Below are 16,849 nucleotides of genomic sequence, written 5' to 3'. Positions count from 1 at the left end.
TTGACTTCAAGCCAATATTCATTCCCCTGAGGCATGCCACATTTCCTCAGGTAAAGTATTCTTTTTTTTTTTCTTTTTGGAGGGCTATTGGGGTTAAGTGACTTGCCCAAGGTCACATGGCTAGTAAGTGTTAAGTGTCTGAGGCAGGACTTGAACTCAGGTCCTCCTGACTCCAGGGCTGGTACTCTATTCACTGCACCACCTAGCGCCCCACAGCTAAGGTATTCTAAAAACCACATTAATACATATGTAAAATTTGGGGGGCTTTACAGTTGAAGTATGGGGAACATTTTTGTTTTTTGGCTTACTTTTTTTTTCTAAGAATTCTGGATTTTCTTTCGTCTCATACCAACCAAGGCCTTATTTTCCAGGTCCTTCCCTGAGACAGGATTGGCCTAACCTGAAGGCCATCCAGTACTTTGCTACTGGTTTTACGGGAGTTCATGAAATCATAGGACCTCAGAGCAGGAAGAAACTTCAGAAGTCACCTTGTCCAACCTGACCCTGAGACATGAATCCCCCTCTAACATCCCGATCCAGTGTTTTTTGTTTGTTTGTTTTGCTGCTGTTGTAGCTGTTACCTGAAGGCTTCTAGTGATGGGTGACCTCCTAAAGAAGCCATTCCCACTTAACTTTCTGGAAAATCTTAATTGTTAGGAATTTTTCCTCATGTTGAACTGAAATCTTCCTCCTTGTAGCCTAATAGTTTTAATTCTGCCTTCCAGCGCCAAGTGGAACAAGCCTAATCCTTCTTTCACAGGATTTCACAGGAATTATGATGTAAGAAAAGTGACTGACTCATTGAGCTGTACCTGTCTACACCCTGCCTCCGACTGTCTTCAAGATATCCCCAAATTCCCCGAACCCCCGTCATCAGAAATCTTCCTCCTATGAAGCCCCACCATAGTTCAGTGTCATGGAGATTTGTCTGGCCTTCAGGGCATAAGCAATCTGACTGTTCAGTCCTTTCAAAAAAAGATTTACTGAGTAGAAGACTGACTTGCTTAGCCTGTCCTCTGAATTCTTGTAAGGTCAGCGTGGCTTGACTTCATGAATATTGCAAAAGGAGGATTTTAACTACAGAAAATTGATGATTGAGGAAATGATATTACATTCACAGTGTTAATATAGCACTGAGCTACTATTTCAGCTGAAGTTGGCCAATTTTTCAGTGATGTTCAAAACAACACCTCAAATATATATATATATATTGCTATATGTCTAGAAAGTATACATACACACACACTCACACACACACATGCATGCGCACACACACACACACACACACACACACACACACACACACTTGGATTCAAATCCTAGAACCATTGCTTATTTCCTGAGTGGCCTTGGACAAGTCTCTGAACAGTCTCTTAGCCTCTGCTATGGAATGACAGGATTGGACTGATGACTTCTTAGTCCTTGCCAGCCATAAATTTATGATTCTCATCTCATCTCAACCTTCAGGTAATTAATTTGCTTCTAATGGAAATACTTTTCTTCTTTCCTGTTTACATTTTTAAATTCAAGGACTATATAGATTAAACATTTTATATGTAGAAATATGAGTATGTATAATATACACACATGTGCACACACACTACACACCATCCACATACATATACATATTAAAATCTTTGAATTGGACAATGGTGATCTCAAAATGTAAATTCATGTTGTATAAATGAACTCATTTTATATTGGTAATAATCAACTCTTATTTTCCCTATAACATTATGGGGATATTATTTGTATGATTTTATGTAATAATAATGTTTAATAAAAATAATACTTAATCTTTACAGAGGTAATTCCTCCCTTTTCTTTCCCCTCAGAGTCTTTTCCAATATAAAGCCTTGGAAGTGATATCTAAAGTAAAATTTTAGTATCTTCAATATTATTGGGCTGCTAGCTGGGGGCAGCTAGATAACACATTGGATAGAATGCTTGACCTGGAGTCAGGAATACCTGAGTTCAAATTTAGACTCATCCATTTACTAACTGTGTGACCCTCCACAAGACATTTATCCCTATTTGCCTCAGTTTCCTCATCTGTAAAATCAGTTGGAGAAGGAAATGGCAAACCAGTATCTTTGCCAAGAAAATTCCAAAATGGGGTCACAGAGAGTCAGAAATGACTAAACAAAACCTCTTCATGGCCTAGAAATTTGAGAGGTTGTTTCTGTCTAAGAACATAAAAAGGGAGGACAAGATCGGATTCCCAGTTCAGTAATCCATGATGACCGGTCTTGTGTTCAGACACTTCTACTTCCCACTCCACCATCACTTGGATGATATGGCTAATTCTTTAGTAATACTTGATTTAATCTGAAGACACTTACCTGGCAAATCCCATTCTTCAGAATACAGCCTAGAACCAGAAAGTAAACTTAATGGCAGCCAAAATTGATGTGACTAGGTCCAATCAGGAAGAGTCATACATTTTCTTAAAGGGCAGCACCTCAGGTCTAATTCAATCCAACAAACACTTGTTAACTACCTCCTGTTTAAAGGTCCTCAATCAGTCTATTTAACCACAACTTTAAACTTTGTGATTTGCAGTTATGTGGCATAGTGAATAGAGTGCTGGGCCTGGAATCAGGAATTTCTGAGTTCAAATATGACCTGAGACACTTACCAGCTGTGTGACCCTGGGCCAGTCATTTAACCTCTGCCTCAGTGTCCTCAACTACAAAATGAGAATAATAAAAGCATCTACTACCAAAAAAAAAAAAAAGGGTGGGGGTGGTTAGGTGGCACAGTGAATATAGAGCACTGGTCCTGGAGTCAGGAGGAGCTGAGTTCAAATCTGGCCTCAGACACTTAACACAAAAAACTAGCCATGTGACCTTGGGCAAATCACTTAACTCCAATTGCCCTACCTTCCACCCTCCAAAAAGAAAAAAAAAAGCACCTACTACCAAAGGTTGTTCTGAAAATTAAATGAGGCGTAATATTTGAGAAGCATCTGGCATATAGTAGGTCATTTATAAATGTTTTTTTTTCTTTCCTTTCTTTCTAAATCCATATAGAATTAGAAAACAGACAAGGAATTTTTTTGGTAGAGCTAAACAAATTAGCAGAATTGATCTATAGTCATCTGTAATCAAGGAGAGGGGCAGAATAGTTCCAAAAACAAACACCCTCTCAACAACAACAACCCTAAAAATCATAGCAATCTGGGGCCATTTAATGAGGGGACAAAGAGTCTTTATATTACAATATCCCTTGGGGGTTAACACTGTATTACAGCAGAATAGGATAAAACTGACATTCACAAAGGACCTGAGTCATCGAGAAAGGGTTAGTTCAAGTTTAGTACAATCTGTTTCAGGAGACAACAAAGAATAAAAAAAGTTTAGAAAGATTTCCATTAATATGTTTTAAAAATGGACCAATGCATAAAACATTTTATTTATCTATTTTGCTTTTTTTTGGAGGGGCAAATGGGGTTAAGTGACTTGCCCAAGGTCACATGGCTAGTAAGTGTTAAGTGTTTGAGGCTAATTTTGAACTCAGGTCTTCCTGACTCTGGGAATAAACATTTTATTGCCTATAGGTTGGATAAATGTTGTATTTGGTAGACACATATCTTCTAAAACTATGACTCTCTGAATCTCTTACATTGACTTGATATATATGACAGAGATGGACTGTAATCTACTGGACTGTGAATACCATGAGAGTAAGGACCATGGCTTTTCTAAACTTTGTATTTCCCCTCAAACAGCTTAATCAATGATCAGATTAGAATTATACTCTGTCTAGTGACACTGGACCAATCACTTATCTCTGTGCCTTAATTCATTATAATTTATCTTCCTTATTTACCATTTTAGATGTAAATGTGGTCCCAGTTTCTGATAAAGCATGAAATGTGTTCATCTGAACCTTTTACATGTGGTGTTAACACTATCATATCAAAAACATTTCATGCTGTAGCTTCAGGTTTTTATTTTTATTACTTAGTAGATTTGATATGGATATTAATAAGGAAACCTATAGTAGATAAAAATCTGAGGAAAGTCAAAGTCTCTGGACCCCTGGGGTACAACAAAGAGGGTGATGAAAAGAGGAAAGCAGGTAATTTAGCAAAGATGAAGCAGAAAGTTGCTTTTAAAAGTGTGTAGATATAATGGTAATAGTAATTTGGAGATCTTCCCTGCCCCTCAATAAGCCTAAGAGAATTCCCTGCTTTGAAAATAAACTCTGCTCTCTAATAGACTGAATGTAATCACACGGAACCTTTGGTGGGAGGAGTTTGCTGAAGGGTGGAACAGAGCCTCCTGGCAGCTGGGAGTCAGAGCTAGCTAGACTTCGAGGAGGAGAGAACAGTTGGAGGAGTCAGTCAGGCTTGTGAATAAATATTGGTTTGTGGGAAAGCTAAAGGATGGTGTGCTTTTGTGGCTTATTAACTTCTTTGCTACTATGATGGAATAGGCTTACTGGTTTTGGTATTTGGTTTTCTGGTGTCTGAATAAATGTTTTGCCTCTGTCTCCTACATGGAGAGTCTGTTATATTTTGTGACCATGCAGGTATATTTATAGTGATCGTGGAAACTATGAATATTGCATTGGTTCTACAGTTTTTTTTTTTCATTAAAAAAGTAAAATTCTAGATGGGAAGAATGGAACAAAAAAGCTTGGTAAGACTTCTGCTTAGACCAGACATTAGTTTACATACAATATTCTCTCTCAATGTCCTCTTTTTCTCATGTTTCACCTTCTTTCCCTGTCGTTCTGCTTCTCACTATTTCCCTCTTTTGCTATAGAGAGTAAACAAACAGTAGATTGAGATAAAATTCTTTTTTTAACTAGCCAAGGGCAAGTAGCTATAAAACTTCTATAATTTGCTACAAAGATATTCTATTTCCGTAATAGTATTGTTAAGACTTGTTAGCACAGTGCTTTAGCTTTTCCTGCTTGAAAAAAGAGGGGGGAAAATCTTTGACTAGAACATAGGAGAGAGGAAAAGAATACTTGAAACATAACGATACATTTCTTGTATAGTTATATAAGGTTATAATTCAATTTTGAAAATAAGTTTTTGCCATTTCCTGTTTACGGAAGATATTGTCATTTAGGGATACACAGAAAAAAGCCATAATAGCAATGAGGAAGGCTGCTTTTTCTCTAAGGAATCTCTCAGCAGATGATTGCCTTGTGTTGCCCTTTGTGTCTAGTTGCTAGCCTGTCACAATTAAACCATTTGTTTTAATTTATGACATCTCAAAAAACATGGGACCTGAACTTGCCATTTTGGCAAAGAGAATGCTGACACTGGAGTGTATTTTTGATGGTGCTTAAAGTGGTAAGACAAAGTGCTAGAGAAAAGGACACTGTCAGAGATTTTAATTATTTTGCCCTCCTTGCTTATTTCAATCTCTAAGAAAGAAAGTAGTGTTGACCCAAATCTTAATTTACAAAGCAAAACAAAAAATCTAATTGTCCTCAAAAGACTTCCAGATTTAGTGTGAGATGGCTGGAAAGGGAAAGGATTTGTCTGAGCCTTCCTCTCCATATGTCATATTGGTGGTGAAGGGGGTTAATACCATAAAGGTTGTATTTAACAGCAAAATGCAACCTTATGTCACCCACAACACAGTACACTATTGTGAAAAAAATGTCTTTGCAGAATAATCTTGACTCCTCTACTCCTGCTAAAATTGCATTTAAGTGTATGTAAACTATGAACATGAGTGTTTCTCTTAAAAAAAGTTATGTATGTATGCAGTTATTTATTTTCATTGCTTTTTGTAGGGGCAGTTGGGGCTGTGACTTGCCCAAGGTCACATGGCTAGTAAGTGTTAAGTGTCTGAGGCCGCATTTGAACTCAGGTCCTCCTGACTTTAGGCCCAGTGCTCTATTCACTGAGTCACCTAGCCACCCCCTCTTTTTTTTTTTTAATTCCAGTTTTGGGGAAAAGATTTTCTGCCTTGGCCGGGCGCTTCTGACGGGGTCTGTCCTCTGCTTCAGCGGCCTTTACTTCCCCAGCTCCCCCGGGGTCCACTAGACGTCACTGTCAATCAGCGGCATCGGAGGGTGCTCGGACATGCCACACACACATGACACACGCAGTGTGGCATGATCCGTACGACACTGGAAGGCGCGCCGCGCATGTTAACCAGAACACGCACACATGCTCCCGGGCGCACAAGCGCATGCACTACAGATGGGCACACACGCGGGGGGGAGTGGGCTTAGAAACACCCTGGACAGCGGCTGTGGGGCTGCGGTCCGAGCCCTGGCTCTCTTCGTGGGAGGACACTTTGGGCCGGCTCCCCAGCTCTGCCCCTCTGACCGGCCCCGCGGGGAAGCGGCGACCCCGCAATGCAGCACCGTCAGGGGAGGAGAGCAGGCTGCCCGCGCGCGCACAAAGACGCGGGGTTTGGCCCGGGGCGTCCCGGGAGGGGGGCGCGGATGGGCGGGAGGCAGGGCGGGCTAGCCCGCAGCCCGAGTGGGGAGGAGGCACGAGCAGCCCGGGTCTGACCGCACTGCAGAGACCTGCCCTCCCCTCTCCTCCCCTTCCCCGCGAGCTCCTCGGCGGCCCGACGCAAACACATTTTTTTCCCTTTTTTTTTTTCCTCGCTAGCGCAGAGAGCGAGGCGGGTTAAGGCCCTGCCACAGGAGCCGCACAGCCGGGCTAGCGCCTGGAGTGGCGGCGGCCGTCCGCGCGGGGGGCGGGGCCTTGGCGCAGCCGCGGCCCAGCCATTGGCTGCCGGGGCTGCCGCTTCTGCGGCGGAGGCGGGGACGCGACGCTCCCCTCCCCCTCCCCCCTCCCCCTCCCCCAGTCCCTCCGCCCTCTCCGCGAGCTAGACGGTCACGTGGCCACGGAGGGAAAAGCCACCTCCGGTCGGCGGCGGCTGCAGCTCCCGGAGAGAGAGGGAGCGGGAGGAGGGAAGCGAGGGAAGGGCCAGGGGGGGTTTCTCGGTGCCGCGCGCGGCTCCCGTCGTTAGGGGTCGCCCTGGGAAGGGGTGCGAGACGTGCGCGCGTGGGTGTGCGTGTGTGCAGGCCGTCGTGCAGCCGTGGGAGTGGGGCAGGCTCGGAGCCCGCCGAGGCCCGCCCGGGATGGAGGACGCGGCGCGAGCGATGTGACTCTCCGCACCCCGCCCCAGCCTCCCTCCCCTCCTCCTCCTCCTCCTCCTCCTCCTCCTCCTCCGCCCCCCCCCCCCCTCCTCCCCCCCCTCCCCTCCCTCCCCCCCTCCCCCTTCCCATCCCGGCCCCGGCCGAAGGCAGCCCGCAGCGGTGGCGGCAGCCGAGGAGACGCCGCCAGCGAGGGAGGAGGCGGCCGCCGTGACCGGGCATGGTGGTGCGGGGCAGAGCGAAAGGTGAGACGGGGCCCCGGCGGGGGGAGGGGCGGAGGGGCGGGCCTGGGGGGGGGGCCGCTGACCCGCCGGGGACCTGCTCGCTGGTGGGGGAGGGGGGGGGAGGGGCGGCCCGGGGGCCCCCGGGGGGGGGGGGGGGGGGGGGCCCGGCGCCCCCCCCCCCCCCCCCCCCCCCGCCCCCCCCCCCCCCCCAGCGCTGCGCCTCCACCCTCCCTCCCTGCGCTCACATCGGCCCTGGACCACCTTGCGTCCTCGGGTGTCACCCCGTGTGCGTGCACAGCCCCGCACGCTCAGGCCCCGGCCCCGGCAGCACCCGCTGGACCGTGGTCCTTGTGTGTGGGTGGCTCCTTCCAGGCCCCGCATGCCCGGCACACATTTAATACCGCGTCACACCGCAGATGGTGCTAGCAGCGCCACGCACCCCCGGATCCTCCGCTTCCCGGTCTCCCGTGCCGTTACATAACGGGTCCCTGGCCCGCCCTGCCTGTTCTGGGGCCCGCACGTCACGCACCCGACCTTCTGCCGGCGCCGCTGTCCCCTTGGCGCAGGCCTCGCCGCAAGTTACTCTGTGCGCTTATGTCCGTTACAATGTAACTTCTTGTGAGTGGGGATTGCTTCATTCTTGCTGTTTGTATCCCCAGCGCAGTGCCGGCGCATAGTAGGTGTTTGAGCTCATGCCGACGTTGAACTTGATCGCATTTTTGCAAATAATGATATTTTCTCTACTGACTGTGGCCTTTCTCTCCACTGTCTGCTCTTGTGGGGTGTCACTGATGCCTAATCTCTCCTCCTTCCATATAGTTCCTTATAGATACCATGAGTATTTCAGATAGACACAGCTCAGGCACATTCCTGAATACATTTAATGGAGCGTTGCAGGTTTTGTGTAAGCTGCCTCACTTTGAGAAAAACTCATTTCCCTTATCACATGCTAGATGACATATGTGATCCTTTTCAGCTGTAAGTTTATGATCAAATTAAAAAATTTTTTTTTAGATTTATTTATTTACTTTTAGTTTACAACATTCAGTTCCACAATCCCTTGGGTTTCGAATTTTCTCCTCCCCCCTCCCCCCCATGGTGGCATGCAGTCAAATATAGGATCTACAAATACCTTCATATTAAACATTAGTCAAGTTGTAAAGAAGGAATTATAACCAATGGAGTGAAGTGAGAAATAAGAAACAAAACCAAAAAAGATCAAATAATTTGCTGCAATCTCTCTAGTTATGATCAAATTTTAACCTTCTTCTCTGGTGTGTACACAGGGAGACTGCATTGCACCTTTTAGGGCTGTGGTTTCCAACATTGGCGTTGTAATATCCTGGGAAACTGTTCCTTAATCTAATTTACTTGCCAGCTATGGTTGCCCTACTTTCTACATAGACTATAAGGGTAAAATGATGTAAAATGAAGGAGCTTTGAAAAATAAAAATATTTACCATAAAGGGTTTTTATTGCTGTTATGTGGCATCCTTTTAATGGGTTAGGAGGTAGTGATTAGACTGGGAAGAGACATCTGAAAGCTAGTCCAGAACCCTCATATTACAGATGGCTGAAATTCCCTCCTCTCCTCAAGTGCCTTCCCCTTTAGGACCTTATTTCATCTATTCTGTATTTTTTAAGTACTGACTTATGCATTACTGTTTACATTGTCTCCCATTAGAATATAAGCTACTTGAAGGCAGATAGGTGCTTAATACGTGTTTTTTTGATGCATTATTGCAAATATGGCCTATTGATGCCAGTAGTGGTCTTCCTAAAATGCTGCTTTTTGAGTTTCCTTCCTTAAAAAAAAAGTCTCCTGTGGTTCTGTTACCTTTCGGGTAAAATCTGTGTTCTTTAGCTTGGCATTTAAGGCCTTTGAAATCTCGTTTCATTTCTGTTGCTCATCTACCATCAACTCTCCTATAGAAAACCTGGTATCCGGTCCTGAGACATCATGTTGTTAAAGTGCAGTTTATCAATGGATGTGAAGCAGGGAGACCTGGCCTTCCCCTCTGGCCTTGGTTACTTAATGCTTTTGGGTAACCCGAGGGCTCCTCAAGTGAACTTCCTTCGCTTTTTTCTTCAGTCTAGGGCTTTTACCTTCTAAACTTGGCTCATCACTGATTCTCAGCTTGAGGTGCTATACATTATAGATCTTTCTGATTCTGGAATACATTAGTCACTGAATTGAGAAGTATTTAAGTATCAGTTATGCATGAATAACTGTGCTAGACACTGGGGTATAAAGACACAAACAAAATAATACTTACCTTCCGTTGTAATATTTATTCCTGGTCTTGTATATTAAAAGGCAGCATAGTGCAAAGAAGAGAATCAGCTACTCTAGGAATCCCGAAGGCCTGGGTTCAAATTCCACCCCTAGGCAAATCACTTAAATCCTCAGAGCCCTAAGCATTTCTTTAAATAGTAACAATATTTTACAAAGAAAAAGGCTTTCAGAGCATATAAATCCTTCTCTCTTATGGTGTAAGTGTTGACTGGACTTTAAATTTGTCTTTAGCTACTATTATGACCAAATTGCAAAGAAGAAAAATGTTAATAATAATAGCTAACATAGAGTGCCTACCATGTGACAAGGGCTGTTCTTAGTTAACAGTTAACATAGTCTCATTTTATCCTCACAATCCTGTGAGGTGGGTGCTGTTATTATCCCCATTTTACAGATGAGGAAACTGGCAAACAGGATTCGTGACTTGCCCATGCTTACACAGCTAGCTTAGTGACTAGGCTGGATTTGAACTCAGGTCTTCTGTACCCCAGTCCTCTCTCTATTTATTGTGCCACCTAGCTGCCAATATTTTTTTTAAAAAGCCACTTTTTTGAAATCAAATTATACGGTGCAATTTTTTTTTCTTTTTAAGGGCCTGTTTACTTATTTTCAAAGTATCATAAAGTAAATAACTTATCATAGACTTCAGATACTTTGAAGTGATATAAATAAGTGGTTCATGTGCACTTGGGCTTTATTTTTTTGTTTTCTTATATTCTGGCATATAAGAGGAACATCCAGTTTGCAGTTATTTCAGTATGATCTTGCACAAGGTAGAATATTAGAAAAGTGCGTTACAGATAACAATTGTTTTGGAACCACATACATGATTAAGGCTATAAAGTATACGTCATTTTGTAGATGAGAAAATGGGCTCTCAGATTTAATGACTTATCTGTAATCTTACAGCTAATAGTATTAGTGGAATTGAATTTTGAATCCAAGTATCTTAACTCCCAAGTCCAGATTTCTTTCTATTGCTCCTAAATAATAAAGATTATTGAAATGTATGGTGAAGGAGAAGCAAATAATGACATAAATAACTTTGTGATGACAACAAAATACTTTGAATTCGAGGCGTACTGGTGTTAAAGACTAGGGTCCTCTCTCAGTAATGCACTTGTTAGTAGTAAAATGATATTTTGTGGAAAGTGTTTTACCATTTCAAGCCTCAGTCTGAACTCTAAACAGTAGGGTTTAAATTCAGCATTGATTTTGCTCCCCTCCCCCAATTTATTTTGCTTTTCTCCATAGTATTTGCAGTGAAATCAAACATTGCACATAATTTATGCTAGAGTTATTTTTCCTTGCATTTTTCCATTTTTCTTTTTAAGATCATCAGAAATATAACAGAACCACTCCCAGGCCTTGTGTCTGTTAGATTCTATGACTCCTATGATAATAGGGGTCAGAGGAGACAAATTGATCATTTCCCCATGTTAGAATTTAACACTTTGTCCTTGTTTAGGCCTTTCCATTGTTCATTTGTGTTTACCTTTTCATGCTTCACTTAACTCCTGAGTTGGAATTTCAAAATTTCTACGTAGCTCTGGTCTTTTCATCAAACATTTTTGGAAATCCTTTTTCATTAAAAATCCATTTTTTTTCCCCCATGCAGGATTATACTATTTTGCTAGATAAGTTATTCTTGGCTATAAGCCTATATATATCTTTTGCATTTTGGAATATCATATTTCAAGCTTTCTGCTTCTCTGTAGTGATGGCTGCTGAATCATTTGTGATCCTGACTATGGTTCCTTGAGTTCTTTCTTTCTGGCTGCTTGCAGTATTTTTTTTTTTTTTGAGCCGGAAGCTCTGAATTTTGGCTGTAATATTCCTGGAAGTTTTCAGTTTGGGGTTTCTCTCTTTCCACTTTGCCTTGTGGAGAGAGGAGTCGTTTTCTTAGAAGATTTCTTGAAATATGGTGCCAGGACTCTGTGTGGTGTTCATGTAGTCCACCAATTCTCAGTTTTTTTCTCCTCCTTATTACCTGATCATTTGTTATTGTTTTCTCCTATTTTCCCCAGTCTTTTGCCTTTGTTTTAATATTTCTTGTTTTGTCATGGAGTCATTCATTAGCTTCTATTTGATTCATTCTAATTTTCCAGGAATTTGTTGCTTAGGCAAAATTTTGTGCATCTTGTGCCAAGTTGTGAATTCTCTTCCCAGTTTCTTGCATAGCTCTCATTTCTTTTCCAATATTTTCTGCTAGTGGACTCATTATTATTCAACATTTTAACCTCTGATTTTTTTTTGGACTCTTGCTTTGTCTCTCCTAGGAATTCTAGTTGAATTGTGCCCAAATTGTATCCTTCTTTGAAGTGGTGTCTGCCACTGTTTTGGAGTCATTCTCTTACTATGTCAGGTACTCTGCAAAATGCTGGGGTTACAACTAGGAAAAAAATATTATCTGTTCTCAAAGGAGCACACTTTCTAATGGGCGAGATAATACATATGGGAGGTTCAGCTATAGAGCACATGGAAAGATCTGGTGGTCTTTAGGATTCAGCTTGGTGGAGAAAAGTTAGATTCTAGCGGCCTCGAGGGCTGCACAATGTCAATAGCATAATTGTTATTGTGAATTTTTGCACTTTAATTGAAATGATTTGGGCTTATGGTTAGTAGTTAATGTACATGAGATGTTTATGTCCATTTTTTAAAAAAATCTAGCTTTTCTACTTAAAAACCATATAAATATAATTTGAAATTAGTAGCTATAGCTTACCTACAAGTATCATTTTTTTCTAGTTATCAATTAAAGACCACATAACTGCCTCTGGACATCATTAGATACTACCTAAATGCAGGTATATAGGTTGAGGAGTAAGGTCCAAAAACACTTAATTGAATATAGCACCTTTTAATGGGTATCAACATTTTACCTACATGTCAGATCTTTGAAAAGATAGTCTAGGAAATACAGAAAAACGGAATGATTTTGTAGAGATGTAGGAAAACAATTTCCTGAAAAACTATTTTGGTCGTACATGATTTTTATTTAAATTCATTGGTGTTTGGGTTTTTGAGGAAAGTAAACAGATTCGTTAAGTAGAAGTAATTTATGGTAAATCCAGAAAGTAATGATTTTGGCCATATCCACTTGTACTTTGTAAGATTTCAGAATTGGAAGGAACCTCAGAAGCCATCTTAGTCTAATTCATAGTTTTACAATACCTAATAAATGGCCATCCAATCTTTACTTAACACTTACAGTTTGGGAGAACCAGCTGTCTCCCAAGGCAGTCCATTCTACTTTGGGGCTAATCTGCCTGTTCAACCCATGGCTCCTGTTTCTGCCATATACAACTCAGGAGAGTAACTCTGGCATGTAGGTCTTTCAAATACTTGGAAATCACCTATTATAGCAAACCTTCCTCTCTGCCTTCCCACCTTCTCCAACGTAAATATACCCAGGTCATTTGATTAATCCTCATGACTTGACCTCAAGGCTCTTTTCCATCCAGAGCACCTTCTTTGTAGAGCTCTCCAGTCTACCAGAGTGTTTACTTAAAATGTGCTGCCTGGAGCTAAAAGGATATGGGAGGGATAGTCATGCATTTCTTAATGTAGTCTAAGAATATCTCGGCTTTTCTGACTGTCATATCACCCAAATTACCCTCAGATCTTTTCCCAGACCGATTATTGCCTAGTCATGTCTCCCTCATCTTGTGCTTATTAAATGTGCTGTTTTGAACCCCAATAACGTTATGTGTCCCTATTTAAATTACACCCTTTTAGATTCAGCTCAAATTTATATAGCCTGTTAGGTCATTTTAGATCCTGATTCTGTTTTCCATTTTGTTTGTTAGCTTTGCATCATCTCTAAATTTCGTCAAAATGGTATTTTTATCTTTATCTAAAGGATTCGTTAAATAACATTGGGCTACATCTTTGGGTGCTACCAGAAATTTCCTTCTAAGTTGATATTGAACTGTTAATAACTACTCTTTAGATCAAGTGGTTCAACAATTTCTGAATCTACTTAACTCTACCATTGTCCCTATCCCTCCATTTTATCCACAAGGATACTTTGAAAAACTTTACTATAACGTGAGGTGCTTTAAAATTTTTTGCTGTCATGTGTTACTCGAAATCCAGGGATCTACTACATTATATGGCTAGTGTAATTGAATGTCAGTCATGTTATATATCCAATAAATTTTGATTATTTTGTTTTGATGGTTAGAAGTATTGGAAATTCTGTTTATTTTTTTTACTTTTTGGAGGGCATTTTGAAGCTACAGACATTCTTGTTAGCAAGGTAAGTACGTTACATGGTAAATGTAATTAGCCCTTTATTATATCAAGCAACAGATTCACTTTTTGGAGGGGGGGAGGGCAGTTGGGGTTAAGTGACTTTCCCAAGGTCACACAGCTAGTTTATGTGTTAAGTGTCTGAGGCCACATTTGAACTCAGGTCCTCCTGACTCCAGGGCCGGTGCTCTATTCACTGTGCCACCTAGCTGCACCGATTCCATTTATTTTATAAAGGTTTTTGCAAATAGAATTAGCGTTTCCATAGCTCCCTTTGCCAGGTGAGGATAGGCTTTTCTGAAGGAATACTAGAATTTTCCAAGACTTTTTGAGATCTAACTCCATTTGTAGTCTTTTTTTTTTTTCAGTCCTAAAATCAATGAGTTAATCTCTGGCTAGGTCAACATGCTTGATACAGTTTATATCAGGAAGAAAAGCATTGTAAATCCCTGGTTTAACTTTAATAATATCAAGTTAGAAATAATTTTTGAAAGATTTTCTGAAGTGTTTCCAGTTAGAGGATTTTTTTTTAAAGCAATCTGCGTTAAGCAACTTGCTCTAGGTTACACCTTGAGTGTGGTGCTGAGTGTCTGAGCCTGGGATTCGATCTCCAGGTCATCCCGACACTGGAGCCGGTCCTCTTACTTTCTGAGCCACCTGGCTGCCCCTGAGGATTTTTCTTTTTAAAGAAAGTGACAGAATTATGTATCAGCTCTAATTTGGTTAGAGTTCCTCCTGCATTTGGAAGTTTTTAAGGATGTCAGGCTTCCCTTCCAGATTGGCAGACTTCAGGGCCTGGGATTGAAAGGTTTATCTTATTCTTGTAGTTAAAAATGCCTGTCAAGTGAGCCAACCAGTGGATAAAATCCTTTCTTTTAAAGTGTTCCAAAAATGAGTTTTCTTTTTCTTTAAAAAAAAATGAAACTTTTGCTTTTATTTTGAATAGGTACTTTAAACTTGTCATCTTGAAAGCCAGCAAACTTTTTTTTTGGGGGGTAGAGAGATGCTTTATATTTTGCTCCCATTTCTTGACAAAATCTTTTTAAAAATGGACTGATTCAGAGACCTGCTTCTGATAAAGCTGATGGCTTTTATGGCTGTTGATAAATTTTTCAAGTTTGTTGGCAGAGTCTGTTGCCAGTGCATGTCTGTGTAAAAAGCATTGAGTGACGACTAAGTGAGGAGCTTCCTTTTACACTAAAGTAAACCAGATGTATTAGAAATAGCATCGTAGGAATGCAAAGTGAAGTGAGCAGAAGTTGGAAAATATTTTACACAGTAAAAGCAGTATTGTAATGATAGTCAACTGTGAAAGATTTAGCTGCTCTGATCAATACAATGATCCATGACAATTCCAAAAGACTCATGATGAAAAATACTATTCACTTGCAGAGGGAGAACTGATGAACTTTTAAGTACAGATTGAAACTTTTTTTTCCACTTTTTCTTTTTCAGCTTTTTTTTTCAACATGACTAATATGAACATATGTTTTATATGAGGTATAATGGGTATCGTATTTCTTGCTTTCTCAAGAGTTGGGGAGAGGAGATGGAACAAGGGAGAGAATGTGGAGCTGAAATTTTTAAAGTGAAATAACCTTCAGTCAGAGGCAAAAAAAATTTGGTTCCCTGTTGCCTCTAGGATTAAATATAATAATTTTAAACCTTTCCAATCTGGGGAAGGAGGGTGGGGGTGGGACAAGCATCATAGGGGCTTTTGAAGCTTTTCTTTCCAGTCAAAGTCTTGTTTGACAGGAAACTTTTACCATATTCAAAATATTAATGGCCTTTGTAATTTCCAAAAGGGACTGTCAAAACAAAAATTCTTGGATGGCATCAGAATGCACAGTGATCAAAAACAAGGAGCTGGTTTTATTGAGAGATGTCTAGTTTCATCTGACTGCATGCTGAATAGGAATGGCAAGGTTGCTGATTTTCTTCAGTGATCTGCAGTTTAAAAAATTTTCAGTCATTCTAGAATGTAACACATCATTTGATGAAGGGACTCTTTGCATTTTAAAATTCTTGTTTCAGTCCACAGACCTTTTCAACCATTTCCAGTATACATGGGTTTACTCATGTCTCTGTAATACTGTGGGAGCTTTTGTTTGGAATTCCAGTAAATAACTTTATAGACTATGTCAAGTAAAGGTTTTTGTGAGATAGCAATCTCAAGTTTTGGGAGTATGTAAGTTTTTTTTTGAATTAAGGTTTCTTTGCTAGAAAAAAATCTACATCTCTATATATTTTCAGGATGAACATATAGGACGTGCTCTTTGAGTTTTGCTAGCTTCTTACTATGTAAGTCTTCTGTGTCCTGTCACACAGAATAATGCAAATGAAAATAATAGTTTTTAAATCATACTTCCTTATTTTTGATATTTTAATTTTAATTTGGGCTATGAAAATATAAAATAGCTGAAATGAAATATTTGATTCAGTTGATATTTTTTGAAATTCAGTATTTTGTATAATTTTAAGTCATTTGATAAATCAGCATAAAATTATGTTAAGTATGCAATATTTAAGAAATTTGTGTGATAAGTAAAATAAATCAGGTTTTGCAATTTGTACAAAGTTCTAATATTTTTTAACTTTACATCCTTTGATGTACATAGCTCGGAACTGTCCTTCCTGGAATTTGGCTATTGTTGTATGTGGATTTATGAGACTTTATGTGCATTCTTAGAAATAGTGGTTCTCCTTTCTAACATTGTTTGTAGGTATTTTATTTTTTTGACCTTTAAAGAATTTTTAAAAACATTTTTTGTTTCAAATTATCTGCCTTTCTCCAACCTCTCCTCCCACCCATTGAGAAAGCAAGCAATATGATACCTATTATACATGAGAAGTCTCACAGAATATTTCCATATTTTAGGGAAAAAAAGCTAGAAAAATTTATCTCTGGAGGTGGATAGCATTTTTCATCATGAGTCCTTTGAAATTTCTTGGATCATTACATTCATCAAAATAGCTGAGTTTTTAACATTTG

At 40.7% G+C, this 16,849-nt stretch overlaps 1 protein-coding gene across 2 annotated transcripts in view; it reads left to right on the top strand.

Moving 5' to 3' along the window:
• Positions 1-7,194: 7,194 nt before the first annotated feature.
• Positions 7,195-16,849, top strand: part of REV1 (REV1 DNA directed polymerase) — a 110,965-nt gene continuing 101,310 nt past the window's right edge. For both annotated transcript variants that reach the window (XM_069073003.1, XM_069073002.1), the window contains exon 1: positions 7,195-7,328. The gene's annotated coding sequence lies outside the window, so the exon portion shown is untranslated. The remainder of the gene's footprint in view (positions 7,329-16,849) is intronic.

Source organism: Petaurus breviceps, unplaced genomic scaffold (genome assembly GCF_028583685.1).
Source record: "Petaurus breviceps papuanus isolate PSGF00001 unplaced genomic scaffold, PetGlider_PUasm1.0 90849, whole genome shotgun sequence".
NCBI lineage: Eukaryota > Metazoa > Chordata > Mammalia > Diprotodontia > Petauridae > Petaurus > Petaurus breviceps.
The sequence above is the reverse complement of the archived record's forward strand: the minus strand, read 5'-3'. Positions and strand labels throughout refer to the sequence as shown.